This window comes from Aythya ferina (assembly GCF_964211825.1).
Source record: "Aythya ferina genome assembly, chromosome: 7".
Classification (NCBI taxonomy): domain Eukaryota; kingdom Metazoa; phylum Chordata; class Aves; order Anseriformes; family Anatidae; genus Aythya; species Aythya ferina.
In genome coordinates this window covers 10501925-10529654 of record NC_140302.1, presented here as the reverse complement: position 1 = coordinate 10529654, position 27730 = coordinate 10501925, and the positions used below count along the sequence as shown (strand labels likewise).

The following is a 27730-nucleotide window of genomic DNA, read 5'->3' as shown; positions in this document are numbered from 1 at the left end:
CCTGTTGAGGTCCCTCAGCATGGCGGCGCAGCCCTCTGAGGTACCAGCCTCTCCCCCCAGCTTTGTGTCGTCAGAAGGGAGGGCCCAGGGCTGGGGGCAGCGCCCTGCAGGCCCACGTGTCAGGGGGCCACCAGGCCCTGTCACAGTTCTCAGCCACTCGGGCTTTCTTCATACCCTGCTGCATAGCTCCCAGCGACTGCCTCAAAGAGCCCTGCTTTCCTAGCTAGTTCTTAGGCTTTTCCTTTTTTAAAAAATGTGTCTCAGAGTGTATGAATCTGTCACTTGGCCTCTTCTAATGCATGTTTTTTGCTTGAAATTTGTCTTCAAGGGTGTTAGGTCAAGTGCTTTTGAATACCAGCTTACAAAATGGCAGGAAAATGCTCTGCTTGCAAAGTCCCATTTCCATGAGCAGAGGTGCTCTGAAGAGCATGATGCTGTAACCCATTGGTCTAATAACACTGTTTTCCTCTGTCAGAGGGCTAAGGAGAGGGTTGGGGTGGGAAAACAACACTGCCCAAGGTAAAGCTCCTACCCCAACACACATGCGTGGCCTGACAGAGAGGATAACTGGGGATGGGTCACGGACAACCGATACCCTTCAGTAAGATGAAGCTGTTCACCTGGCTGTGCTGTCACAGCTGATGTCACTAAGGACACCCTTTATTTTCCCACCAGCAGCTGCAAGCTCAGGTTTTTCCTTGTGTGCCTGTGTTGTAAGGCCTTTTTGCTATGGCAGAGAGGGGCACCTCTGAAGGTATCCTGTGGCGGTAGAAGGCTTGTTTCTGAAGTGAGTAATTTCTGATATTTTTTGTTAGAAAAAATAATGTGTTTTTTTATCTTGTTTTTCCTCCCTTCAGTGAGTCTGGTTATCTTCCCTCTTTCTTTACAACCTTTTTTTTTTTTTTTTTTTTTCTTCTCTTCTTCCTACTCCTTCCTCTGTACTGGATATTTTCTCTAATAGTTATTTTACATGTTCTATAGTATAGTAACTGGGTTTATTAGATTGAGCAGGGATTAAGGTGTTAGAGAACAACAGTCTTAGAGCTTTATCTCTCAGTATTCAGAGTGAAAGCCTTAGCTGATTATTTCAGAAATGTACCTCCTTGGTAAGAGAGTCTGCTTTGTTTTCCTCTCACCCATGGGTAAATTGCAAGTTTCTTGTCTGCTGCTTTCTAAAATTGAAAAATCTGAAGCTTATTTAGAGTATATGCCACAATAGGCACTGCAAGCAGTCAGGCCATCCAATAAAGCAGTCTACATGCAGAGAGCCTATACTAACTTCCAAGGTTGCAACTTAAATTGTAAGAAATACAAATGTAATAGGAGTGGCTCATAAAATACCCATTAAGAATCATGCCTGATACTTGCTTAAAATTTCATATGATTATGGAATTCCATTTGTAGATGTTGAAGATGTGTTAATTATGATGGCTTTCTGAAGCAAGGCTACAGCAAGTACTACACAGCTTCAGAAACTTCCCATGACAATCTGCATCCTAATAATTCACACCACTTTACTTAGGCAGTTATTTGCAGAACAACAGCATTCTTCAAGCCATTTAAATCCTTTAATTCATACTCTTTGCAGATCCATAGCAAGCTGGTAAAAATGATGGCAATTACTTCTCAAGCGATGTTTACAGTTATAGCTACTGCTAATGTTAAACACTGCAGTTACTTTCCAGCAAAATGCTTCTAGAAACATCATTGGTACCATGTAAAATAAGAAGGTTTTATTGTAAGTATCGTTTTCTGCCGGGACTTCGTAAGAGTATGCACAGAGACCTTAAGTGAAGTGCTTGGTTACTTGAAAAATGTGTCATTGTCCCCCCCCAACACAGCTGTGGAAGTAAGGATAATTGTGAGCCTCCTTTGTTTCAGAGGTGGTACTTCTCCTTAAAATGAAGGTGTACTTCCTAACTTAGCAATATTCAAACTATTGTGTTTATGTCTCTGGATGCTTTCCTTGAGAGGAAGAGTTCATCTCTCAGTGCACTGAGATAGGTGGGCAGGCAGCAGCAGAACAACCAGTCATGAAACTTTGATTTTACTCCTTTCTGGTAAGCTTGTGGCTTTTTTGTTCTTCACTGTCGTTCATAAGCACTGTTACAGTGGGATTTATGTAGGAATGAAGACATGAGAAGGGCTGATGGTTCAGGAGGCTCTCACTGTTCTGCAGCAGAGGATGCCAAGGCCTGAGGGAAGTGCAGGCCTTGCCTCAGTGCATGAAAGGCCTCAGGAGACCTGTGGGATGGGCATTAATAAGAACTTAAAGAGTAAACTCCCTACAGTATTCAGATGGAGATAAGCCAGTTAGATCCAGGTCAGTATGGGAGTGTTGCTTGGAAAACGAAGTGGGGGAAATCCTATTCTGAAAATAGGATTTTGTTTCCTTTCTTGGCAATCATCTGCCAGGGAAAACGTTAGCTAAAAACTTTGTGCAGCGTAATTACATGAAAACAAAAATGGAGGGGGGTTTGCAAAAAGAGCTGTGATGTGTCTGTCAGAACAGCTGGGCACCGAACATGTAGCTCCTCACTAATCGGCCTGACAAATGGCTGGGGCTAGGTGTGTTGGATTAAGTAGATTGACTACTCCATTTTAAATGTGGTGCTCTCCAGTAGAGCTGCTTGCTTCATAAGGAACCAAAGTACCTAGAAAAGAATTGTGAGGTTTGAGAGCTTTTAGCTGTCCTATTGGTTGTTTTTTCAGAAATCAGGCTGGAGAAAGGTAAAGGGGGTTAACTTTAGGGGTTAACTTAGTGAAAACTTAAAACTTTTTAGAAGTAGTCTCCTACTGCCTGGGATGGTGGATAACCATGCTGATTCTTCGGTCAGCTTTGGTATCACAGGTGTGCAAGTGTCTGTTTTGCTCCAGTCCCTCTTGCTTGTAATGGTCTCCTGACTATTTCTCTTTTCATCCAGAAAATTCTCTGATACGGTGGACTTGGAGTGGGGGGGTTGAGGGTAGAAGGAATAAAGTATCTCTCCAGCAGCTAATATAACACCCTACTACTACATAGTCGCTTTTTTTCTTGAGACACTACTATTCAGGAAGCTGATGTTGTAGCAGTAATACATGTATGCTAAGGGATAATTTTATGGCAAACTGCATTTTATGGATGTCAGTTGTCCTGCTTACAACAGCAGTGTAAAGAACGTGAAGTTGATGAAGAGCATGACAACTGACTAAGGTGGATGGGAACAGACTGGTTTAGGTGCCAGACAAGCACTACACCTGTTGAGAAATGAGGGGAAGGAAAATCTTGCCTCTGTTTGATCTGTGCTTGTAGTGCTTTTTGGAAAGCACTGCAGAGAATAAGTGCTTTTTAAGTCTGTATTTTACCATTGGGTGTAACAGATTCTCAACTGAACCTCCACAGGGTATGCCTTGCTTTGGGAGGTTTCTCTGTTTGAATTGAAGAGCAGTTACGGATTTATTAGGGGTAACTTCTCTGCATCTATGGCTGGTCTACATTTACAGTAACTGTTTTATTTCAAATCAAATGAACCTTTTATTCCTATCTAGTTAATTGAGCCAATATAGATTAAGTTCCCTAACACAGCTCTTCCCCTCTATGAATTTGATGAATTAGAAAGCTATTGCTAATTATTATTACTATATTGGACTATTAATTTCTTTCTCAAGAAGTTACTATTTTTATGTGGCTACAAAAGCCTGAAGTAATTACAACTTGAGGCCATGTGGTTTAGTGCTCTACTGCTGAAATCTACTTCTATTACTAACGTCTTACAAATACTGGGAAGGAATAACAGTGTAGAAAGGGAATTTCAATAAGTGCCATCAGGACAATAGGTGAGAATACCCTAATACAGCAGTATTTTTAACCTATATAACACCAAGGTAATTGCATGGCTATTGAAGAAGAAGAAAGGGTATGTTATAGGTTTCTTTTGATGCTAAAGATGATAAGCCATTTATTTTATCTGGCTGATGAAAGAAAAATTAGATGATGAATGACTTAGTGCAATTTTGAAGTCAGTGAGACTGCCCAGAGTCCAAAATTCACAAAGTCAAAGGCGGCTTCTTATTCCTATTAGAATGATAAGATGTTGAATTGCTATTGTGTGTAAGAAGCAGTGTTAGTGAAGGACGAGAATAGGCAAGTATTTCAGTGACCATAGTCTAATAACTTTAGTGGATAAAAGTGTCTACCTCATGCCGCATGAGTGGGGGAAGTAAAATCCCCTTCTCAGCTCTTCTGATCTGGGAAAGAAGGTGCCATACCTGAAGTATTTTTTTCATGAAAGATTATGGCATGAAGCCAAACAGAACTTCATGATTTATGGGTTAAATATCACTTTAATCAAGGAGATGCTTTAAGTAGCCAGTTTAATCATTGTCATCAACTTCATCAGGGTGATTGAAATCATCATTACTTCAGCAACTGATTATCGAGAGCTGGATGTGGTCTTTCCTCTAATGCTGAAACTGCTCATTGGAAAAGTGTCAGAGGTCTTTGACAGTACCTGTGCATAATCTGCCCTGGCACTTTTGCCAAGTTCTGCTGGAGTGTTTGGACTTTTTCTTACATTGAACTTTGCTTGGTGCAGTTCAAATTAATTGCTATTTTGTATTATGAATACCTATCTATGTATAGAAATTCTGATAAAAGTGTAGAAATCTATATTCTTCTCAGGCTTTGTAACTGGTGGCAAAAAATATTGTTATTTAAACACAGAATACATGTTTATTTCACTTGTCTCCAGGGCAAGTCTTGAGCTGTAGTGGTGTTACGAGTAAAAGGAAGTGGAAGATCAGGCAACGTGCTCTCCTTGTGTTTCTCTGAGTACAGGGTCTCATTCCCACTTGTAGATTAAAAAAAAAAAAGTTTTGAGTAAAAGTTTGAGATCTTACACAAGAGGACCAAACTTCTTGTTGAAATTACCTGATTATGATTTGGGGGATGGCTGCTTAACTGAAGTGCTTCTGGCAGAGGCAGCAAAGCACAGAACCCAAAAGTGGCAAAGCTGAAAAACCTGTGTGCTTTCAGGAATGCAAAGATGCTGATTAAAGCTTGGCAACTACACATCCTAGATTTAAAATGGATTTAAAAGAAGAGAATGAAATTCATGAGTGAGAATGAAACAAAGATTAAATCTAAACAAAGCAAAATCCCAAAGCAATATATGCCTGAGTGAACAGGCTGATGATGGTTTGTGGTCAGGCAGCAAAAAGATGTGCCATGAGATCAACAAAATGATGGCCATTTTGGAAGTTGTGTGTGAAGTTCCCCGTCTGGTGTAAGAAGATAAACTGATCAACATCATTCATGAGGAGCATACTCCTGGGTTATTTGAGGCAGATAACTGAAAGCTTCCTATTTTTTCCCCTAAGTAACTTGGAATGGACCATCAGACACAAATAAGTGCAGAGTTTTAAGAAGGTTTGAGAGGCATAAAAATGGGTTTGAGGTTACTAATGGGTTACTAAGATAACTATAAACTATACAGCAAGTTAATTGTAAAAGATGATGAATCCATACAGCCAGGGATGTTGGGGAGCTGGGGTTTCTGTAGAATGGAAGATAAAAATTATGCCTTGTTAGGTGAAAAGGCTTCTCTTGCTCTGGCTTGATTTATTTTTTTATATATATGAAAAGTTCTGGGAGTCCTGTTTTGTTTAACTGTAGGGTACCACCAAAGAACTGATTGAAGATGTGGGTGCTGGAAGACAGATGGAAAACTGTAAGTCTGTTGAATCATCCGGGTCTTGCTTTGGGTTCTTGATAGGGGTTAGCTGTTCTGCCAAGAAAAACAAAACCCAAACAAAAATTGTCATAAAATTTGTAAGCATAGAGGAAAATCAAGCAGGACTTAGCTGTCTGGGAGAGAGATTTGAAGATCAGTAATTCAAGCATGGTAACTTCTGGCACAAGCGATAAGCCTCGCTGTCTTCAGATGGAGACTGGGGAAAGGAAGCCAAGGATGCCTTTGTCATTTTGTAGTAACCACCATGGGAAAGGCAATTGCTCCAGGCAGGAGCCTGCCCAGAGAAGAAGCAAATACAACTAATGAGAAGGGCCCCTAGCAATGCAGAAATAGTTACACAGAGGAACCAGGGTTTTTAATTTGGTTTCAGAACGTATGGAGAAACATGCATTTTAAACTAAACATTTAATTATTTTTATGGTTTGAAAACTGAATTTAATGTGTTGGACTGAGGAAGAAGTGACACAGAGGAATTGACAAATGTGAGAGAAGCAAGGATAAAGGATTTAGAAGGGTTCCTGGACTAGGGAACAAGAAATGTCTCCCCGCTTTACTTAACATATTGGAAACCATGTTTTGTTGTCTTGAAATACATGAGAGACTGCTTGGGACTTTAAGTGACATGTACTGATTTAACAGCCTTAATCTCTTCTCATTTGGGGGTAGGAATACTTATGTCAATCCTGCTTTGCAATGGATGCCTGCAATGTGCTTTCTAAGGTTTATGGTGCAAGCTCTTCTCCTTGCCCTTCTTTATCCCTACAAGATTACCCTGTAATGCTCCCCCTGCCCCATGCCTGCAAAGAGGGGGAAAAGCAAAAACCACAAAACCCCCAAGGCTGTGTTGCAACGCCTGTTAGCACTCCTGTGAGGCTGTGCTGTGTGCACCTTGTGCTCTGGTCCCCGGGTGACCCTGCTGCTACTGCAGCTGCTTCTGTGGCAGCCAGCAGCGCTGCTCTTGCAGTACACTACTGTGAATCAGGTTTCTTACTGCTCGTGTGTAAGAGCTTGAACCAAGCTTCCATTTCATTCTTTGGGCAGATGATCTTCAGCGTAAGTGTTTCTGCTCTAGCTGCTCTTTAAAAATGCATGCTGAAATCTTATTTTTATTACTCTGTATTAGCAACTGCTTTTCTTTTAGACCTTACCTTTGCTTCTTACGCAACAGCTGGGCTTCCTGACAGACACCCCCTTCCTTCCCACTGTGATGTAGTTGCTTGTGCTTAGAAGGAGCATTTGGTACAGTTACAAGGCCCTTTATGATAGTACTGTTGTTCTGAGAGTGTTCTGGAGTGGCTGTGTGCCTGGTGGTTGCTGCAGCCAGGCAGCAGCACCTGGAGAGAGGAGGAACAAGCTGCAGCCTTGCCATGCTGAGGAGCTGCGGCCAGGCTTGGCAGACACAGCAGTGGTGGGCTGCCCTGAAGATGTGGCTGGTCTGGTAGCCTAAGGCACAGAGCCCGAGCTATTGCCTCTGTGCAGGAGGACAATCAAACCTTCTACAAGCAGCAAACCACCATGGCAGCAGCCTGGGAGTGTCAAAAGCGGCAATGAAACATCTGACTGCTGCTGGTGGCATGTCAGCAGTAAATAATCCTGCGTGTGTTTTGATGGTCGCTGACAGCTCTGGCAGTGTGAACTCTGCTACCACCCACGGTGGTGGCTGTGTGGCCCGAGGCTCAACACAGTGGTGGTCATCCTAGATGATGTGGATTGGTACCCATGTACTCAATGTGTGTACATTGCTAAAACAGGGACAACAAGGGATTTTACTGTAGGTTCAAGAGGTTCACAGCTCTTAATTCTCTTACAATTACTAATATTACAATACGTTCCCAAATTAGTGGTCATGGACAGAATTGAGCAAGACAAATACAGGACAGGTCAACTCGCTTTTAAGTATGATATACGGCTTTCTGAGCAGACAGTGTGTGGGTACAAAAGATACTACTATACTAGTTCATATTTTCACAACACATTTCCTTCTAGACATCTTATTTCTATTATCTATTTTAGTTGATCTAATTTTGTGGTCAAAATGAGCCAGATGGAAAGGGATGTGCTATTCCCTAGCATGTTCTAAACTGCATCAGCCCAGTGTTAGTGTCAGCACAAATAGCTGAAGCTGGAATCATAAACACTTGCTGTATCTAACACAAATGATACAGCTCAGCCTGTTAATGGGGTGGGCATGTATTAACCTCCCACCAACATGGCAGAGTTTCAGAAAGTTCATGCATATGCTGCCTTGCTGACACTTGAAAATTAAGAGTATATACTTCTCTAGGTTGCTGCAGAAAGAAATGGTGCATTTTTAAAAATACTGTAGATGTTGATGACTGAAATGTGCATAAGAAAAGATACTGTTTATATAAATATTATAAGATTTATCTCCCCCATCCCAAAATTGGGAGTCCTGAAGACACATGAACAACCTTACAAACATTAAATTGATTTAATTAAGCAACTGCTAAGATACAAAAGGCTAGGAAATGATCTGATTTTGGTCATTTTTTTTAGTGTCATTCATACTAAGTGGTTCCATCTTAGATGTGTAAATATCTTTTAAATAAATTATAATTTTCTCTAAGGAAAGACAAGTCTATCCAGGAGTTTCAGAAAACAGGTCATCATAGAGGGGCATCAGGAGCCGTAGTAACAACTCTTCTGTCATTTTGAATGGGTATTAAACTTTTCTTTAAAGCTTGTGTAATTTCCCTGGGCAGCCTCTTCCATTCATTTCAAATTCTAATCCTGTACTGCAAGCAAAGAAAATTACTTCATTTGGTTTCTTCACTGTTAGCATGCAGAGTAGATCACTCTTTCCTGCTTTGCCTGCAGCTCTGTGAGTGTTTGAAGACTTCTCCAAGTCTCATCTCTGCCCCCTTGGTCTGGGATGCCTCCATCTCCCCAGAGGTGATGCTCTGGAGCTGTCTTGTAGCTCCTTTTGGTCAAGAAAGACTACACATGGTGATAGTCCATGTGTATCTTAAGAGCATATTGCCATGGATACTCAACAAAACTTATTACAAACTACTCTATGTGGAATTCATATTTTCAACTAATGTCTCCTGTGGGAGTTCCAGTTCAGAAATGAGAGTTCATCCCATTTGTAATGTGGTCGTTGCTGGTCAGCTTGTTCATGCTGATCAATTTGTTAGATATTTAAAATGTCTAAGGGTTTTCATAATCTTAGTATGATAACATGAAGTTCTGAGAAACAATTTTTTGTCTCAGGTTATTTAATGTGTGGTATAGGTTGAAAATCTAGTAAATGTTTAAAAAAAAAAAGTCTTTCTAGCTAAAGTAGCATTAGGGAAAATCAGGAACAGCAGCCATGAAAGACTTACAGTTGACTTCAGAATATTCTAAACAGGCTTATGTTTCACCAGTGATGTGTTATATATTTGAGATGTTACTCAGTACATATACATACTTCCCTCCTGGCAACTGGAAAGAATGACTGCTCATATTGTGACCACACCAGGAATGGATATGAACATGCTAGCCTCCTTTGCCTCAGTAGGAAATCAATGAGTCGTGCTGAAAATATTATGTCCAGCTAATGATCAAAACAACAAAGGCAGTGTGCCCCACTCACACAAACTCTGCTGGAAAACAGACAAGGTTTGGGTTACATATCCCAGCTGACACTGACGTTTTCAATTTTCCCTGCAGTAGTTAATAGAAAGTTAGCAGGTGCTAGTGGATTGTTCAAGGCTTTCAAATATCAGCTTTTGGTCTCCACACAGAGCTGAGCACTTGCACAGCCTCAAATAGTTTGAGGTTTTTCAAAGCATGAGCATATCATAGTGCCAGGGATGTTTTTATGCCATTAAAACACATTAAATTTCTTATCAGATATATACTTTTGCTTCCCATTTTTATGCAGTTTGGTTATATTGGTCTCTACTGATTTCCTCTGAACACTTGCAGTAACTAAAAACTGATGAAGATGTTACTTTTCCCAAAAATACAAACAGTGCTAGCTTTGCAGAATATATGGACTTTTCATAGGACTGCGAGGAGACATCATGCAGTGAAATGCATGCTCAGGTGTAGAAGCAAACAAGTTATGTCTCGGACTGCAGGGGAGGTTTTCAGACAGAGTGATGAAGTTACTAAAACTGCCAGAGATCTACAGCTTTGGTTTGCACAGCTGAAGTTCCTCCCACCCCCACCTCTCCTTTTAGGAAGCTCTGTATCCAGAGGGTAGTGGTTAGTGCCTGCTGGGACAATTGCACAAGAGGAGCTTGGATACCAAGAGAAGTAAAATCATGGGGGAGAAAAAGTGACATGGGGAAAAAGAAAAGAGTAAATGTCCATGCAAAAGTTTATACGCAGAGGAAATAGTCTGTTTTCTACAATAGTGAACTCACTTCAGCAGTTTGGCAGATGATAGTCACTATTTTTCTTAGAGAATGTAGTACGGAAGGGATATTAGGAGTGGTAGTAATGTTAAATTCTTAATTAAACCTTACTGCATTCTATTTCACTTTCAAATTTTCAGCTGTTTAGGGGTGATTTGCAATTCAGACTTACTATTCATGCTTAAGTTGTCATTTATGCATATAATTTCTATGGTTGCTAACAGAAATTGAACCTGGAGACTTCATGGCATTACTTTTAAGAAAGCCCTGGTAAAAGGGTTTGTGTACTTTATTGTGGTGTGTTTTTTTTTTTTTTTTTGTTGTTTTTACGATCTCAAATGCTGTTGACTGGGGTCAGAATTCAGGCTGGAAAATCAGGAGCATTAGATGAAATTTTAGAGCCAAGCTCTTTGGTGATTACAGTGCTGTCAAGATACGTGTATCTTGGTCAGTGTTTTTCCTCTGGAGTGTCAGCTGAAGAAAACAAAGGAAGGGGTGAATGTACGGCTAGCTATGCTTTTAAAAAAGTAGTTTTCTACATACCTGTGCATAGTTGTTTAGAGTCATTAATTAAACAGATATGTGAGAACTAGAGTAAATTCAAGCACAGTTTATTTCACTTCTATTTAGCTGTTGGTCATCACCTTTCTAAATATGAGTCTGTGCCTTTTGTCCTCATAGCGCTGAGATAAAATCTACTGAATTTTCTTGGGGGGGGGGGGGGGGGGGAGGTAGCGAATAGGAAATAAAATCTATGATTGCTAATTTTTGACATTATAGTATTTAATACTGACAGGCTGCCACATGAAAGCAATCTATAGGTTGAAGGGTTGTTCTGCAGTTCTGAGAAGCTTGTTAATTATCTTGCCAGCCCACCGCTAGAATTTGCGCTTGACTGTAGCTTTCTGGTGCAACTGTTTTCCTGTACCAATTCTTAACTGGCTTTTGCAAATCTATTACACTTGGAAGTACCTGGAAAGGTTTGATGCAACGTGCTCTAACACTGCTACAATTAGCCCAGTGTGTCCAGTTAAGCTGGAGTAAATAGACCAAAACATTTTAGCTATGAATGGTAAGGTGGGTGGGAAATTGGTTGGACTATTGAGCTTGAAGGGCCATGATCAGTGGCAGAAATTATTATAGAAGTGGAAAAACAACTTTGATTTTGCTGGCTCAAAAGAATGACCTGTATCACTCCAAGCGAGAGAATTGCTGTCAGTAGTGTAAGGCAAATAACAGATGAACTGTCTGAGCCTAGCCAGCCCGCGATGGGGTGCCTGCACTGCCACTAGCTGTTGGTGAAAAGCAGAGTTAAAAACGGTATTCTGAGAGAAGCTACTGAAAACAGCTGAAGGTATTTTGTAATAGATAGAAGCAAAGTATAGGGAACATCATATTTAAACTCTTACTTGCAACTGGATTAGCATAGTCTGAATAATCTGTATCTAGGCCTAAAGCAGATGTACAAGAAAGGATGAATTGAAATAATACTCAGGTGGCCTCTTAGGCAAAGCTAGTTTCATTTTTTTTTCTGGCTAATTCAGAGCTGTGGACTCCAGTGTGCCTCCCTCTCCTTCAGTAAGTTTTTACAAAAAAAATGTATGTTGCAGTATACTGTACAGAATGAAATGTAGAGGCAGCCAGACAGACCTGCTCAGTCAGTTCTGCATTGCTTTTTAATCACTGCACAAAGTAACACTTACAGGGAAAAACATCATTTTAAGGATTAAAGAACTTGTTCTTTAGAGCTTTCTCCTCTGCGCTTTCTCGGGACATGTGGGATGCTATTACTGTCCTACATCTTATGCACTTCCCCAACAAGGTTTTCTGCTAAGCCATTATAAATATTTTGCAGAGCACTTGACTTTACTGTCTCTTCTTTCCGCTGCATATGTTCATTGTATTGTTTCTGTACAAATATGAGAAAGCATTAATAGGATTCTTCCTTTTTAAATTATATCTCACTTTGAAGACCAATATTGTCTTTCAAACACTACAGTGACAAAAACACTGCTGCTGGAGTTCCTGGCTAAATGTGGCCAGCTGAGTTGGGGTGAAAGAGTAAGGTGAGAATTTGGGGTTCTGCCTGCACACCACGCCTTTGGAAGCAAACAATTCGGTGGAGTGAGAGCTGACAGCTTGACGAGTTGTCTTAAGGTGGCATAGATATATCTAGCCTCCCTGGCTGAACACAGCTAACCCTAGTGCCTTATGAATCTCTGAATCAGCATTGTGCACCAGAGTGTGGTGATAAACTTCTCCATTGATTTGCATACTGATAATACACAATTTGCCTTGCCAGCTGTCCTAGTGCAACTGGACTTCAATATACAGAATGATGTTTATTATGTTTACTTTAATGGCTTGCTTTAAAAAAAAAAAATCAAAAACCTATACTAGTGCCTCTCAGGGCTGATATTTTTGTCTTTTTTTTTTTTTTTGTGAAAACAACATTTGGTATACATCAACTAAATGGAGAGGAAAAAATCATCTGGGGAAACCTTGTCAGACTCTGGCTAGAGGCCAATTTCAAACATTTTATGATTGCAAATTTGTTGCAGAGAATCAAAGAAACAGGAGGCAGAACATCCAGAAGCATAATAAATTAACCTATCTGAAATTCCATCAGGAGTGTCTGTACAGCAGGGGAAACAAAAAGACCAAGTTGGCTTTCCCTTAAAGCTTTTCTAGAGCATATCTTTCATGATGAGTAGCTCAGTACATTCGCTATGATCTTAAAAGATTCAGGACTTTGAAGGAGTAGAAGATTTTGCAAAATAAAACTAAGATCAGGGTACTACTTGCACCCTGTTAGTAAATGCTCCACTGGGACACAAATTAAAGCATGCCTTGGTGTGAGTGGTGACAAAGCTAGCATTTGAAAGCAGGGAAGAAAAATGATGTTTGTTCTCTATGTAAAAAGAAAAAAAAGTGCCACTGACAGAAAAAATGCAGAGTCCTTCCTCTCACAGCAAGCTGGGTGTCTGCGCAGCAAATGCTGGGCTTAAAACACTTGCACACATTTATAGGGAGAGGCTCTTAGATTATATATATACTTATGCAAGAAAAATGGATAGCTTGGTAAAAGCTCCCTTTTTTTTCTCCCTTCTTGTAGCAAATGTGTTTAGCAATAGGCTGATTTAAACTTCTAAAGGAATTTCTGTCAAACAAACCTATCAGGGAATATTACAAGTGAGCAGGTATCAAAGCTGTGTTTGTAGAAATTGGGCTTCAGAGTACTTGAGGAGGGAAGATGTTTAGTTGAGTTTCTTTACATGTCATTTCATGTTTCTTTTCTTTATGAATCTTCCAGCTGTGGTACTTGCTGTCTGTTTAAAAACAAGAGTACTCCAGCAGTTTCTTTTCTAAAGAAGTCTATGGCAGCTGCATTGTATTTATTTTGTTTGCTTTTGTCTCTGGTTGAAAAGAAAGGCAGGAAAGTGAAACAAAGCACAAATGAATGTCTGTCAAACTGAAAACCTCTTAACATAATGAACTTTATTGACTAGATAATTCTCTTTGATACCCTTGCTTTTCATATTTGTAACTGTTCTCGCTTAAGACTTGTTACCTAAATATGAGGAAATTTTGTCTTGATATTGTTAAACTGAAAGAAGCATTACATTTGTGGTGACAATTGGTTTTGAAAGCATGTCAAAAATATTTTGAATGCAGTTAGAAAGCAAATGCATTTCTTTCAAGTGTCTGTAGACTTTAATTTCATGAATATTCAGGATAAGGCTGGGATGGTATCAAGAAATGTGTGTTGATTTTCTTTTTGCGTGGCATGTATATCATGTTGAAGGTAGCCTTTCTGTTTGTGGCTCTTTGGTGTTACCTGTGGATCAAGTGTTCACACAATTGCAGAGAAGAATGTATTCTTACTTACACGTAAACCATGACAATGATAACCTGAGCATTATTTCAAGTACAGGGGGGAAAAGATATGAAATAAATCCATTGCATCTCGTTAGGCTGCTCAGTAGCTCACAATTCAAACATGCACACACTAAAGAGAATGAAATGTCATTGCTTGAATTCAAGAGGAGTGATCCACTGAATTCAAATTAATGAGGAACCCTGAAGAGCTTTCAGCTGTCCTCACAGGTGGTCACTGTTCCTAATGATAAGTCAAGTGTACAGGTAGGTTGGCGGAGTGTGAGCAGAGAAGTGGAGTGCATTTGCAGGAGAAGGGGTGTTAATTGACAAGGGTACTTAATATCTTGCATGGACTCCAAAACATCTCCATTGTTGTCATTGGAGTGCTGTTCAGATGATTTCAGAGAAGCCACATAGCTTCCAGCCTTAAAGTAAATGCTATGGAAGCAGGAGCTATGAGCTATTTACATTACTTTTTTATATGAAATTTCCCGGTGAAACAGCAAGTCATGCTGCGTCATACCTTTCTGAGGTCTCCTAGGCACCTGCAGTGATGCCAGTAGGATCTGGCAAGGGTTCTGAGTGCAGAGGAAGGGGATGGACCTCCTCAGCGCAGCAGCGTCCTGGAAGCACTCCATTACCAAAGCAGAGACCAGAACATTTTTCCAGTGATAACTTTATACTGAATTAATGTAAGACTTGCACAGAGAAGCTAAAAAGCTATTGTTGTATACAATAGCTTATGAGTTCTTTCCCTTTGGAGAAGGGGGAAAAAATAAATCGATGACCCTAGATGTCTGCATGCATCACCTTGCATGGGCATCAAATCCTGTTCTACTCTAAAATTTAAGTGGGACTTGCTGAGGTTCAAAGCTGCAGCGGGATGACTCATTCCTCCAAGCAGAAATACCACTGTGCATTTTGTGGTGTCAGTACAGTGATGTAGTTGAAGAGGATACATGACAGAGCAGGAGGCAGGATCTATTGCTCACACTTCAAGATGTAAATCAGTCAGAGATAACTTCAGGTAAGAAAGAAACCTCTTCTCTGTGTATTTAATGCCTAGCTATAAATTTATGAGGACTCTAACTCTCTCTCATACAGCAATACTGTCTAATGTGTTTTTCCTATCTACAAGTAGGCATTTATCAGTTTCCTCTGCCCAAAGTACACACATTCACCATCTTCATCACAGGTGAAGACTTCCCTGTCCAAAGATTTTCTTGCAAGCAGGTTCATTTTAAAGGTTTCCAGAGGATGACAAAGCTGTGAAAACACCTCTACTATATGGCACCCCAGGCTGCCATGTAGCAGTGTTTTTTGGAATAAAAAGTTTTTTCTTAAGAAAAACAAAATGGCCTTACAGGCCATTATCATAGTTAATATGATGAGGACTAATTTATAGTTAGAGCTGAGTTCAGGTCACTTCACTTCCTATGTAGTGCAACTGCTTTAAAAAAAAAAAAAATGCTTATTTTCTAGGCTTTGAAGGAATGTTGTTCTAGAGGCCATGTGAACTATATGCAAAAGCTTGTGCGCTTCTTGAAAGGATCTGCTGTTTTAAGAGGGTGAGAAACTTTAGAAACCTCTAATTATAGCAGTGCAAATTACCAGTGCTTTTATATGGTACTGTACTTAAATATATTTTGTATTGGTTCACTTTCAAGGCAAGATAACAACCTCATGGGAAAGTGGGCTTTTACATCAATTAATTTACAATTGGTATGGCTCCACTGCGGCTTTGAAAAAGAAGAATTCACCCCTCCTGCTTCCAGGCACTCAGTAAAACCTGCCCTGGTAAGCAGAGGAAAGGCCAAATATTAGTCATTTTTTAATGCCCTGCTGTTTTTCCTGCAGGTAGCTTGTAAGGAGAATACAAAGGCGATTTAATTTCAGTGTCTTGTAACAACTTTATAATAAGCTATCTGCTTCTGCAGTAATTTAGTGTTTTAATTCTATTACCATGTTCATATATAAAAATCTTCCTGGCTTATTTCCCTTCACGTATTTAGTTCTGTTTAGTTCATGTATTTAGTTCTGTCAGGGCTGAAGGAGCAGGGCAGGAGAGACACAAAAGTAATTACTGAACTAAAACCCACTGTCTGGCCTGAACTGTGTCTGGAGGTGAGGAACTGGTGCAGCCACTATTTCTGAGCTCCCGTGCAAGACATAGAGTTAGACTCAAAGCCAAGGCAAGGTTGACTAAAACTCAGGGGTGAGGGTGATGTTTTCCTTTTTTTTTTTTTTTTTTTTCCTGTGGGATTGGTCTTAACTGTGCTGAAACAGAAATAGGTTCTCTGGGAAAAGCATCAAGTTTCACAAATTCATATCCCTCAATCACCAAGGTGCCTGATGTTCACCATAAGCACTAGGTTTGGAGCTTGGAATATTTGAGGCATGATTGAAGTCTACTGATGCATACAAAGCATCAGGAAATGCAGACCAAAGTGAGTTAAATATTAGGTACCACACATGGTACTAAAACTAACTTCCTACCATGTGTGTAAATTCCTACAGCACAAAGAGAAACAGTGATGTGAGCTCTTGGTAGCAGGCTCTGGGAATGGGCTTTACATTTCTGCAGCTGTAGCTTGGTAAGATGCAGTGCTGTGGTTCAGGTCCCCCAGGGTGTGATGAGAGCAGGATGGCACTGTACTAAGGATTAATGTACTGTTTATTTTTTTCAACAAAAGATTATCTTGTGGACATCCCGGTGCTTCTCCCAGTTTATCTGTGGGTAAAGCTGACAATTGTACAGTCTGGAGTGATATGGTTTCTCCTGAAATGCTTCATCCCTCCTGGAATGCAGCAGGAATTCAGAAAGCTGCAGAACTCTCCTGCTGTATATCCACAATCCATAACCTGTCCAAAATCCATAAACATGATGGGGTGTTTGCTTACAGCATAGTAGAGCTGTAGGAAGAAAGCTAGTAATGAAAGAATGTGCTACCTAGTTCACAAGTACTGTAGATTTAAACAACAACAAAAACTAAGAGAGGATTCAGCTCTGACTGTAGGATTTACTGAGTAATATATCAGTTACTCTCCAAATGCCTCGTACCTGTCTTAAGTTATTTTTGTCCACCTGCTTCTTGCATGTGTAACTCAAACATTCAGGGGAAAAAAAAAAAGGCAAATTGTAATGAATTGGCAAGCCCTGGCAACACACGGTTTCTTTGGCTAATGTAGGTATCTTCTAAAGGTGTAAAGATGAGGGGGGTGAGGTCTAAGAAAATCTGTGGAGCTATTCAGTACGTGTTACTGAAGTTGAGAAAGTCTCTGACTGACCACGCAAGATGTTTCCTTTGGAAACTTCTTTTGAAGAAATTCAAAGATGGCGTTAAAGATAGCTTATTTGTAACTGCAGTTAGGGAATTGTGTTCTCTCCAGTAAAAATATCCAAAACCTGCTCAACTCTTTAGTTGATGGAACTTGCGTATGCAAAGCATTTGCTCGTGTGGTTGAGTGGCTTCCCTGTGCTGGAGATGGCCCAAGCGCACTGGAGCTCAGGAGTTGTTCCCTGTGTGTCAGTGGTTTCCCCTCCAAGAGCACGGGCCCTTCCAACGGGACCGGGTTTTGTTTGTGGATGGACTGGGGAGCACAAAGGTGCAAGTGCTACCAGAAGAGAGCTGCTGAAAATTGTGGTAAGAAGATTAAGGAAGAAAAGATAATGAGATTAGGGTGTTTGAAGTCAGGCCTCTTCTCTGAGGCTCTGTGAGAGACAGGGCTCAGAAGTGAACATCGAGCAGGGGAGAGCTGTAAGAGCTCCTTCTCCTTCAGGCCTCAGGTTCAGCAGCTCTTCCCACTGCCTTCTGCACAGCCTGGGCAGGGCTGGGCCAGGCCCTGCCTGGCATTGCCTTTGTCCAGCCTCAGGCTGCCAAAGGCTGGCGTGATCTGAGGGGGAATCCAGCACAGCCAGTCAAAAGATCCCTACCAACAGTAGGGAGCACTTAATTAGCAGTGTAATCAGTCTACTGCTCTGGTTTGGGTCCGTTTTGTTATGGTTGGACCTTGTTCAATTCCTGTTGACTATGGGCCTGTGAGCATTAACGTAGGGGGCCATAATAAATCTGGGGCTCCAGGGTATGTTTTGGTGACAGAGGAAACAATAAATGCCTATTTTCTTTCCAAGCAACTCATGTGGGCTTGGAGCTGTTGGAGAGCTTATGGGTGGGACAGGAAGGGTCCTGCTCCCCATGAGGGCAGGGCTGGGATGGCTGGAGGGAGGAGACAGACGGGCTGCAGCTCTGTCACCAGGCCCTGCTGCCTATTCCCTAATTCCTCCTGAGTGTGCAGCCTGGCTGCCTTCTCCCCTCTGACATAAGCTGTTGTTTATCAAGTTTTGGAGCTTTCTTTTCAGATTTATTGCTGTTTGGTCCCTGAGTGTGGGGGTATTGCAGAGGAGCCTGCTGCCTCAGCACAGCTCTGTCACCACAGGCTGGTCTGGTAGCAAAGCTCAGCAGTGGGAGGCCAAGGGTCACTATATTAGATCCAAATATACTAAAATATTTTGTTGGTAGGCTATCATGATTTCCATATAAATAGAGAGAACTGCGTTAGGCTGGGTATATTTTGGGCATGTAAAATATTATTGGTAACGTTACTTGTATACAATAGTGTGTTTTGATTTAGCTATTTAACACATGGAATTCTTGCTACACTAATGTTGGAACAAATTATTTTCATTGTAATTAATGACTGTCAATAATACTTGTACGGGTCCCTGGATTTACATACTGACAAACTAGGTCTTCAGACCCTGAATTCATAACACATCAGATTTTTTAAATGTCCTCTATCGCAAGCTAATATGAATCTGCTTTAAGGTATAAAGGATCCATAACTTTTCCAATGTATCCTTGGATTGGCCCACAGTTACACATTCTGCCACTAAAATGACCTCTAACAAAAGTGATTTTTGTTTGTGAGAACATGCTGTCTGAGCCTGCTTTTTTTGTTTCAATTCCTGAACTCCCTTTGTTCCTGGTGATCACATAGACACCATCCAGGCTGTAGTTCTGGCAAGCTTTATCATAAAGATGATAAACTTCTGGTTTTCTTTTAAAAATTCTTACATTTGGTCATATGTTATTCATGAGAATGGAGTGACGTCCTAGAAGATGGCATATTTACCACCTTACCATGTTCTTATTTCTTATAAATGAGAAAGGAGTGTAGATCACTGGTTGCTGTGCACTGACAAATGAACTACAACTCAAAAGGAAAACTCATGAGCTGTTGTGACTGCTCCTTCACAAGCGCACAGCTGGGATGGCAGGAGGCACTCAGGCCTCCACTGACCCCATCAGAGGATGTGCTGGGCCATGCACAGCACATGCTATGGGCAGTGCTCCTGTTGCAGCTGTGTGTACTTATATTTGTACTGAGAAAACAACTGGTGATAATGCAGGGAATGCACCGGAAGGTGTGCTTGTCAAGATGTGTGCTATCTAGGGTGTAAAGCAGCACCTTTCCTAGCTGACCATGCTGGGAGGACAGGGCTGCCAAGGCAGTGTTTAGCCCTGAATGATTTCCCACTAATGGTTCTTATCTCATATTAGTGTCTTTCATTATCCTGGAAGTGTTTCTCCTCTGTATCAGAAGCGGCTGACTTTCCATAGATAGCTCTGATGTGGGTAATGCATCTGCAGATGGGAGGTGCCCATGCTCTGAATGTCAAGCAATCATTCCCCCTCGAGTGGAATAAAAGATGCAGCTTCATTGGGATGCTGTTCTGTGTGCTTGTCCCTATGTAGAAAAGCTGTCAAGGCAAGATTTATTGCTAGTGGGAAGTTTGCAGAAAATAAGCAAATCTCACCCTGCCCTCTGTTTTCAGAGCATAAAGACTTCCAGGATATGTTCGCTTTAGGAATATCAGCAAACAGTTCCCAAAATGAAATATGCTCCCAAGGCTTCAGAGCTGCAGAATTGAGCTTGCTGTCAGTTTCCCTGCTTCTCAAACTTACTTTTTAGTTCATCAGTCCTGGTTCAGTTTATAGTTTTCTATAGTCCAAAAGTCATATACATAGCATACCACTTTCTTATTGCTAAAATTCGTTCCCTATTACTTTTTCCCAAGAAGTGGGAAAAAGTAATAGGGAACGAATTGGGTTAACTCATGGTGTGTTAACCCACTGATACAGTAAGCCTAAAAGTGAAGGAAAGAAAGATGAGTTTTAATAGTGTTTTCAAATCATTTGAAGTTAAATCAAGCAACACACAATTATAAATATGTTAAAACTGGTTTTAATCAGAAAGCTACCTGCAACAAGGGAATCCAAACTTTGTTATCAAACTTTTGCCATCACCTGTTCTGCTTCCTTCTGCCCAACTCTTTGTTACTGAATTTGTAGTAGTCGGGATATCTATAACGATTTAACAACCTTGATGGTTTTTAATTTAAACTGAAATTCAGCTTGTGCTATAGGAATATGGTTTTTCTCTTGTGAGACTCACAAAAAGTTTTTTTTTAAGAATATGAAAGTGCTTCATTTTCTTGTAAAGAACATAAAGGGGATACAGAATGGTGAAAAGGATGCACTGAATTCCCAGTGCAAGTCCTGCTAGCATTAGCACCTGCCTTTATCACAGTATCACTGTTGCAGACAATGAGAACCTGCCTCTAAGCAGTGAAGGGAGTTTTTGTTAGTTTTCAGAGTATGGATTCTTTTATCTAAAAAAAAAAAAAATCTGCACATGTAAAAATATCATAGTGTGCCTAGTCCTCTGCTCATTACCTGCATATGATTTTTGTAGCTGCCAGCCACTTGTCTGCTGGATTTTTTTTTTTTTTTCCTAGGGATGTTTCAATGGCTCTTTTCATTTGCAGTGTGTCACTGGACAAAACTTAGATTCAGTGGCTTCTTTCATCATTTCCAACTCTGTAAGGCCTACTAGAAATGTATGTGAGAATCATTAGAGGGATCATCTAGGTCTATTCAGACAGAAGGATAAATCACACTAGGTCTCTTCCAGTTTTCAGCTCTATCAGCATCCTTCCCTTGGCTCCTTGTTAAGGGAGATAGGCAGACCTGGTATGCTTGGCACCGTTCTACTGCTCTGGTTCATCTTTCCTAATGTCATCTTGAATCGTGACTTGTCTTGCAAATAATAGAATTGCTTATATGAAAGAGTATATTTTCACGTGAATGGACCTACATTTGGGCTGCTCAAAAATGGTTCTGTGGCATTTTACACACTTTGCTCTTTGGTCTGAAGTTCAGGATGTTCCATTTCTAAATCTGATTTCCAGCTAAAATATAAATGCTTCTTGTTGGTAACCTTGAAAGCTTATATGCTTTTAAAGATGTGAATGATTAATGCTTCCGCTCTGCTTGACTATGAACCATTATATGATGCCCTGATTTTTCTTCCTAAATCTCTGGCTGTAGCAAATAAGGTGTTTGAGTGAGAGGGTAGGAGAAAGGATAGAACATGACCTTATTAGTTGCCTTTCTGATGGAATAATATTCCTGCAAGGACACTTTTCTGTTTGCATTTATTCCTACCTTTCAAACTTTGACAAAGTACAGACCTATCACCTGCAGGCTTCTGTAAGGAAAAGCAAACAAAAACAGTGAGTGATGCAACAGAGCAAGCTGTCAAGATGTAGGTTTCAATACAATCCTAAAGTAGCTTCAGTATTTCTTCTCAAATTGGATAAAACACTTTGGGTTTATCCAAAAATTAGATAATGCACTGGGAAACACATTTGTTCCCTTCTGGTGTCCAATAACATTTAAAGAACTGAGACTCTGTGGTCTTATCCTCCATGGTGCAGGGAGGTTCCTACCATAGGGACCCAAATCCTGTGCAGCCCTGGCACTTACTCTCTTCCAGCCATTTTCAGTGCATTTGGTAATGTAATGCTTTAATGTGAACAGACAACTTCTCTCGTAAGTATCTGTGGTAGACTTCGCAGAGTAACAGAGGTCATAAAGGACTGCAGTGAAGCCTACCAACAGGTATCTCACTGCTGCATTTTCTTTTCGACATACTGTGATCTTGTATAGCTGCTCATTGCCACAGTCATGACAGTGCATATGACCAGCTGTCAGTAAGAGGAAACTTCTCTTCATAAAATATGATGAAATGCAAAAAGTTGATATTAACCTTGTACCTTGTTTCTTACTTTCTATACCTTATCTTGCAAGTGTTTTTACATCCAGATGGACTGTATTTTTTTTAGTAGTGTTTTCCCCTCTCATTAGAGTTCAGTTCATTATGATTTTACAGAACACTGCATAAAAAATATAATTGCTTTATGTATGTTTAAAAGTCATTTATGCACTTAGAGTAAAATGTTTTACGAACAGTCTAGGTAATAAATTATTGATTGGTTAATCAAATTCTTTTTTGTTCAGTTACTAACTGATAAATCATTGTTCCTTCAATAACAGACATTCTGAAAACGCGTTGTTAAAGATAACTGGCCGTTCGGACATTTTTATTTTCCTAATGAACTGAGAACAGTGTTTTCAGTCACGTTCACCTATTTCCAGTTTGTATGTTTTCTCTCCACTTCCCATCATTTTTGTGGACTAAACCTAGTAGGGTACCTACTTTTACTCAAAAATATTTCACATGAGTGGAGTGGGTGGAGTCATTGTTTTTTTTTTTTTTTAGGGTATGCCTGTTTTGAAACCACAGATACTGGTCAGATACTGACCACCAGATATTTTGTTTTAAGCTGTTATGTGGTGCTTAGCATATGTTTCTCTTATTGAACTTATTGAGTTCCTATGTCACTTTCTTGACGTGCAAACCCACGTTGCATATTTCAGCTAAATGGAAGGGATCGCATTTCCTCAGACTTACATTTTGTTCAGCTGCATGAAGATTCAAAATTTGGCAGTCGTCTTCCTTCTTGATTCAGACTTTTCTTCTTGAAGTCTGAAATGTCAATTTACTTCATGTGAACTCCTAAAAACCTGGCCAAGCAGCTGGATTTGAAACTGTTGAGCTTGTCTTGTGTCAATGGAAAGTCTGAGAAGAGCTTGCACGCTTCTAATGCTACTTTGGGGACTAATTGCACAGAATAATTAATGAACCCTCCTCTCTCACAGTGGTTGTTTTATAAATAATTCCCTGATCTAAAAGGTGATCATACATACACTTCCTTAAACAACTCTGCAGAGCAAATAATTTTCTAAAAGTCTCTATTTGTCACATGCACCAGAAAGCAGAAGCTGTGGGCTGGTGTCCAGCAGCTGAGGAGCAGCATCCCCCAGGAGAGGCGGGCTGGCCCTGTGCACCATCCCATGGAGCACTGCTGTCTTGTCCATGGACTGTGTTTTGAATGCAATTTGTTGGGGTGAAGGGGGTCTCCTCCATTTTAAAGCATGAATTGTGGAGCGACAAGCTATTGCAGAGCTCTGATGCTCAGCAAACCTTCAATCTGCAGGTTCACTCCAGATGAAAGGGGGAAGCTGGGTTTCCAAAGGAAGGTGACAGAGCTAAAGAGATGTGTGCGTGGCTCCATTAAGAACCCTTGCCTCAGGCTTTTTTTTTTTTTCCTGTGTCAGAAATTCAAAAGAATAAAGCAATCTGTTGGCTGTAAAGGGAACTATGTAGGTAACTGCACAGATGTGGGGGAATGAGAATTTAAAACAGGCAATGTCCACTGGTTGTGTAAATGATAAAGTACGGATTGTGTTTTGCTAAATATATTAGCAAGATAGATGAAGCAGGCTTGACAGTGTTGTTAAAACCAACAATGAAGCAGTTGTACGGTGCAATCAATATCTTCTCTTGCTGCAGTTCCCTATGTCAGCTGAGGAAAATGTTTTAATAGAAATTCAGTACCTCTCTGAGGTAGAGGAGGTATTTTGTATTTCTTATGGTAACAAATGTAGCTTTCTCTTTGCAAGTATGTGTCAGGCGAATTTTGCTTCTCTGTAGGAAATGGAAAGCCGTTTGTAATAATGGGAAGACCAGAGGGGTGGTAGGGCAGTTGCAAGTGAATTGAACACTAAGTGCAGCAGATTCCCTGGAGCAGGCAGGTGCCTTGGGGTGGCTGCCTGCAGGCTGTGTAAGGGTGTGTGTGTGTGAGCAGCCTGAAATGGGAGTGGGTTGTGTGGGATAAGTGAAATATGGTGTTATAACTTGCCCACAATGATTCATAACATATCTACCTCTGACTACAGAGGGCAGAACTATTCTTGATTATAATTCTGAAAGCTAGGACATCTTGTAGGTGAATATTGAAATGCAGCTTGCCAGAATATATAGAGATGGAAGGCAGGACTTTTGATGGCCCTAACCAGTAGTACCCACCTGAGTTCTGTGGCAGGGCTTTAGTTGAGAAGAGTGCAAGGTTTGGTGTGGATTCTGTGTTTGTATTTTAAACGGGTTAAAAATCATTTTGTTGTAAAACAGTGACGGTAGCTCACCACTGCCCTCCTGGAGATGCTAGGACACAAATAGCTTAGCTTTGGGTGTTGTCATCAGAGATATTTGATAGCTTGGGGGTTATTCATCACTCAACCACTTTTGAAGGCCATCAGCTTCATTTCATGGCATTTTTATTTGGTTTTGAGTGATGTGGTTTCTTGAATCAACAGTGGCATTGCTGACCTATGAAGGGCTTCCCAATAAAATTTCTTCCTGTTAAAAGTAAGATGGCAGAAGGGCTAATGGGCTTCCTTTAAATTTTGACAATTACCAGTAGTTGTCCTTCATTTTGTATCAGTCAGAAGTGGCTTAGGATGCAACCTCGGTTGTGGCCATGATCTAATCACAGAACAAGACCCTCTTCCCAGCCCCAAACTTAATATGGTTTTATTTAACCTCTGACTTTTGCATTTACTTTTACTTCAAAACACTTTTCCAAAGTAATCTGAAAGGCCAAATTAATTAATGAAAGCTTAGAGCTGCTCATACTTCTCATGTCTGCATGCCCTTGCTTGCAGACAGAGCTTTGTTTCACCATGCCAGACAGCACTGCCCGTCAGCTCCTCGCATCGGGTAGGCGATCCTGTCTCCAGAGAGCTCAGCGGGAGAAGTTGAGGCTTTTGCTTGAAGCTGCATTGATCCAACAGTGCCAAGCACAGGAGAGAAATGATGGCAAATTCCTTCCCCAGACAGAACAATGCCATTTACTACAAGATGTGATCTTCAGAAATCAATCAATTTTATACTTTTCAGTAAATTCATGCTGCTCCAAATTAAATTGGAAAAGCTGACTGGCATGAAAGTAATTCTTCTAAGTAAATTTCTGCCTGGATCCCTGCGATAATATCAATGTAGATTTCATGAATATGTTTCATTAAAAGGATTTTCATTAGGAATGAGTGTCAAAATTTGTTAATATGTCAGACTCTGAGGACACCCTTAATTGCATGTGCAGCATTTGTAGATCTATCCTTTTTTCCTCTCTCTCTGCCTCTATTAATAAGCTTTTCTAAACTGCCTCTTAGTGTAATAGTCTGGCACACTTTACAAATTACAAAAACAATTTTGTTTTCTTTGTTTGTTCAGTCCCTTAATCTTCTTTTTCATTACTTCTAAGCATATTATCCTTCTGCTTTTTATAATAAAGGAGTGGTGAAGATGAAAGTCTAGTTACAGATGGTATCTAGATTTTGGACCCCAGCCATGGGATCTGCTGTGGTCTTGTGCCACACAGCATCTTGGGATAAAAAAAAAAAAGAGGTAAAAATGCTCAAAAATGCTGGTGGTCACCTGGCTGCCCCATGTCTTAGAAAACCAAATCTGAGCTGTCACATTGGCTACTATGCCATATTGTAACTCGTCCTCAAACAAACATGCCCCAAGAAGTGTACATGTCTAGATCCCCATGTTGGAAGGACTTCCAAATTTTGTAGAAGGCAACTTTCCTGCAAGGGATCAGGGACTTTGAAAATTGTTGGTGGATAAACCTATTTAAGAGGAGGATTACACTGATGTTTAGTAGCTGCTGCAAACATGGGTGACAGAAATTGTTTTGCCTTGAGTGTCTTCCTGGGTTGTGTTAGACTTTGTATGCTGGTGGGTTACAGCCACTCTGACTAAAAGGAAGGGCCTCTGAGGCAGCAAGAGAAATGAATGTCAAATTGTGGAGGTTGTTTTGGTGATGAAGAGAACTCTGAGAGAACCTGACCTGGGGTTAATGAGTGTATTTCTTGCCTTCAGGCTACTGCTTACGCTGGTCTTTGGCTCAAAACTGTGCACTAATGAACTAGTAAATATTCCAAGAAAAACCTTGGGTTTTGATGATACTTTTCCATTTTACCTTTACTGCCGAATGCAGTCATTCTGTGTTTTTTGTTTTTCTGAACGTCATCAGCTTGTTTTCCGGAGATGATCCTAATTAAGTTGTTGCCACTGAAAATTTTTTATCTCCTGCTTAATAGCTATGGGCTAGGGAAGTCAAAGAGGGAATTAAGAAGTAGTTATAGTGGGCTTATTTTCTTTTAAGGAAAAAACGAAGGTAAAATTAGTTACTTGATTCCAGGCATCTTTCAGTAAACTGCAAACTGTAACAGGATGCTTTGTCATGAAAAGATGAGAAAGGTATAAATAGGGGTTCAGTTCTTGTGGCCTAGGGAAACCAAGAAGTCAAATGCCATCCTTAAGAGTGCTAGAACATCTTCAGCTCTTCTAGAAGGTCTTGGTGCTGCGCTTTGTTTGCTGTCTTTACAGTTTTAAGTCAGTGATGAGCACAGGTTGTATTAATGCTTGCTGTCCTATGTTACCTAAAATAAGACTGTATTGTATCAAAATAGAATTTCAGCTTGAATTACAGGTTTTGAAAAATAGGATCTGCAGAGGAGTGAAGAGGATAAATTTATATCCAAGAAGGTATTTTTAAAGCCACTCTTCCTGTCACTTTCTTCAAAAAAGCAAAACATTTTCCAGGTTTCCTTTAATCATTTTGATTGAGAATAAATGAGTAACATGAGCACAAGTCATGCATGTCTGAAAACAGACAAGAAATATATCCTTAAATTAAAAGAAGGAAAACACGTTTTATAAATAGAGGCTTGATGATGCAGGGTATACTGTAATTTGCTTGTATTCATGTTCCATTTCATTGCGGAACAGTTTAAAAAAACAAAAAAAACTTTGGTTATCATTTTTGAATAAACATCAATCTTTAGGAAATGAAGTTAGAAAAAAAAGTTTCAATGTGTAACTGAAACCGTGGACACCCATCTGTAATGTATGAATGCTTTACCTGGAGTGAGGTTTGGTTGCCTGATAAATAGTCTTGTATGAACTAAAATATCATCTTCATCCCATGGAATGCAATACGTACTAACATGAGCCCTAAATATTTTTCTTTATCAACTGTTTTGCTGGACACTTTTTTTTTTTTGTTACTGCTTACATGCAGAACTCCTTAAGGTATTTACCATTGCTTAATGTTTCCCACTGTTATTTGGAAATGTAAATGACTCAAGAATTGTTCTGATAATCCTTTTGTGTTTTCTTCTGGTTTTATATCTTTTTTTTTTCCTTAACAAGAATTTGAAATCATTGCTTGAATTCCTGATTTCTGAAGTGTTCTGCTTTTCTATCATTTCTATCTAGCATTTCTACCTCTCTTAGTTTCAACTTAACTACGTTCAACTTTGTCATTTTCTGACCAAAGCGGTCTGTATTTAGGATCAAAGTAGATAAATGAGACTGACTCTGCATTTCTTCCTCCTGTTTTCATGGTATGCTACTGTGGTAAAACCAGAGTGATGCTGCTTCAAAGTTTAATCTTCTGTCCGCGGTGATCAGTGATGATGACATTTTTCTTACCGA

The 27730-nt window shown here is 40.2% G+C and overlaps 1 long non-coding RNA gene across 13 annotated transcripts in view; it reads left to right on the top strand.

Annotated features, from left to right (window-relative positions):
* The first annotated feature begins 264 nt into the window (after window positions 1-264).
* Window positions 265-27730, top strand: part of LOC311439549 — a 235701-nt gene continuing 208235 nt past the window's right edge. For 8 of the 13 annotated variants that reach the window (XR_014694801.1, XR_014694802.1, XR_014694803.1 and 5 more), the window contains exon 1: window positions 265-787. This is a non-coding gene — a long non-coding RNA (uncharacterized lncRNA). Of the gene's footprint in view, window positions 788-5653; window positions 5709-14932; window positions 15006-27730 lie in introns of those variants that run through there. The other 5 variants (XR_014694809.1, XR_014694810.1, XR_014694799.1 and 2 more) reach the window with 4 other exon arrangements.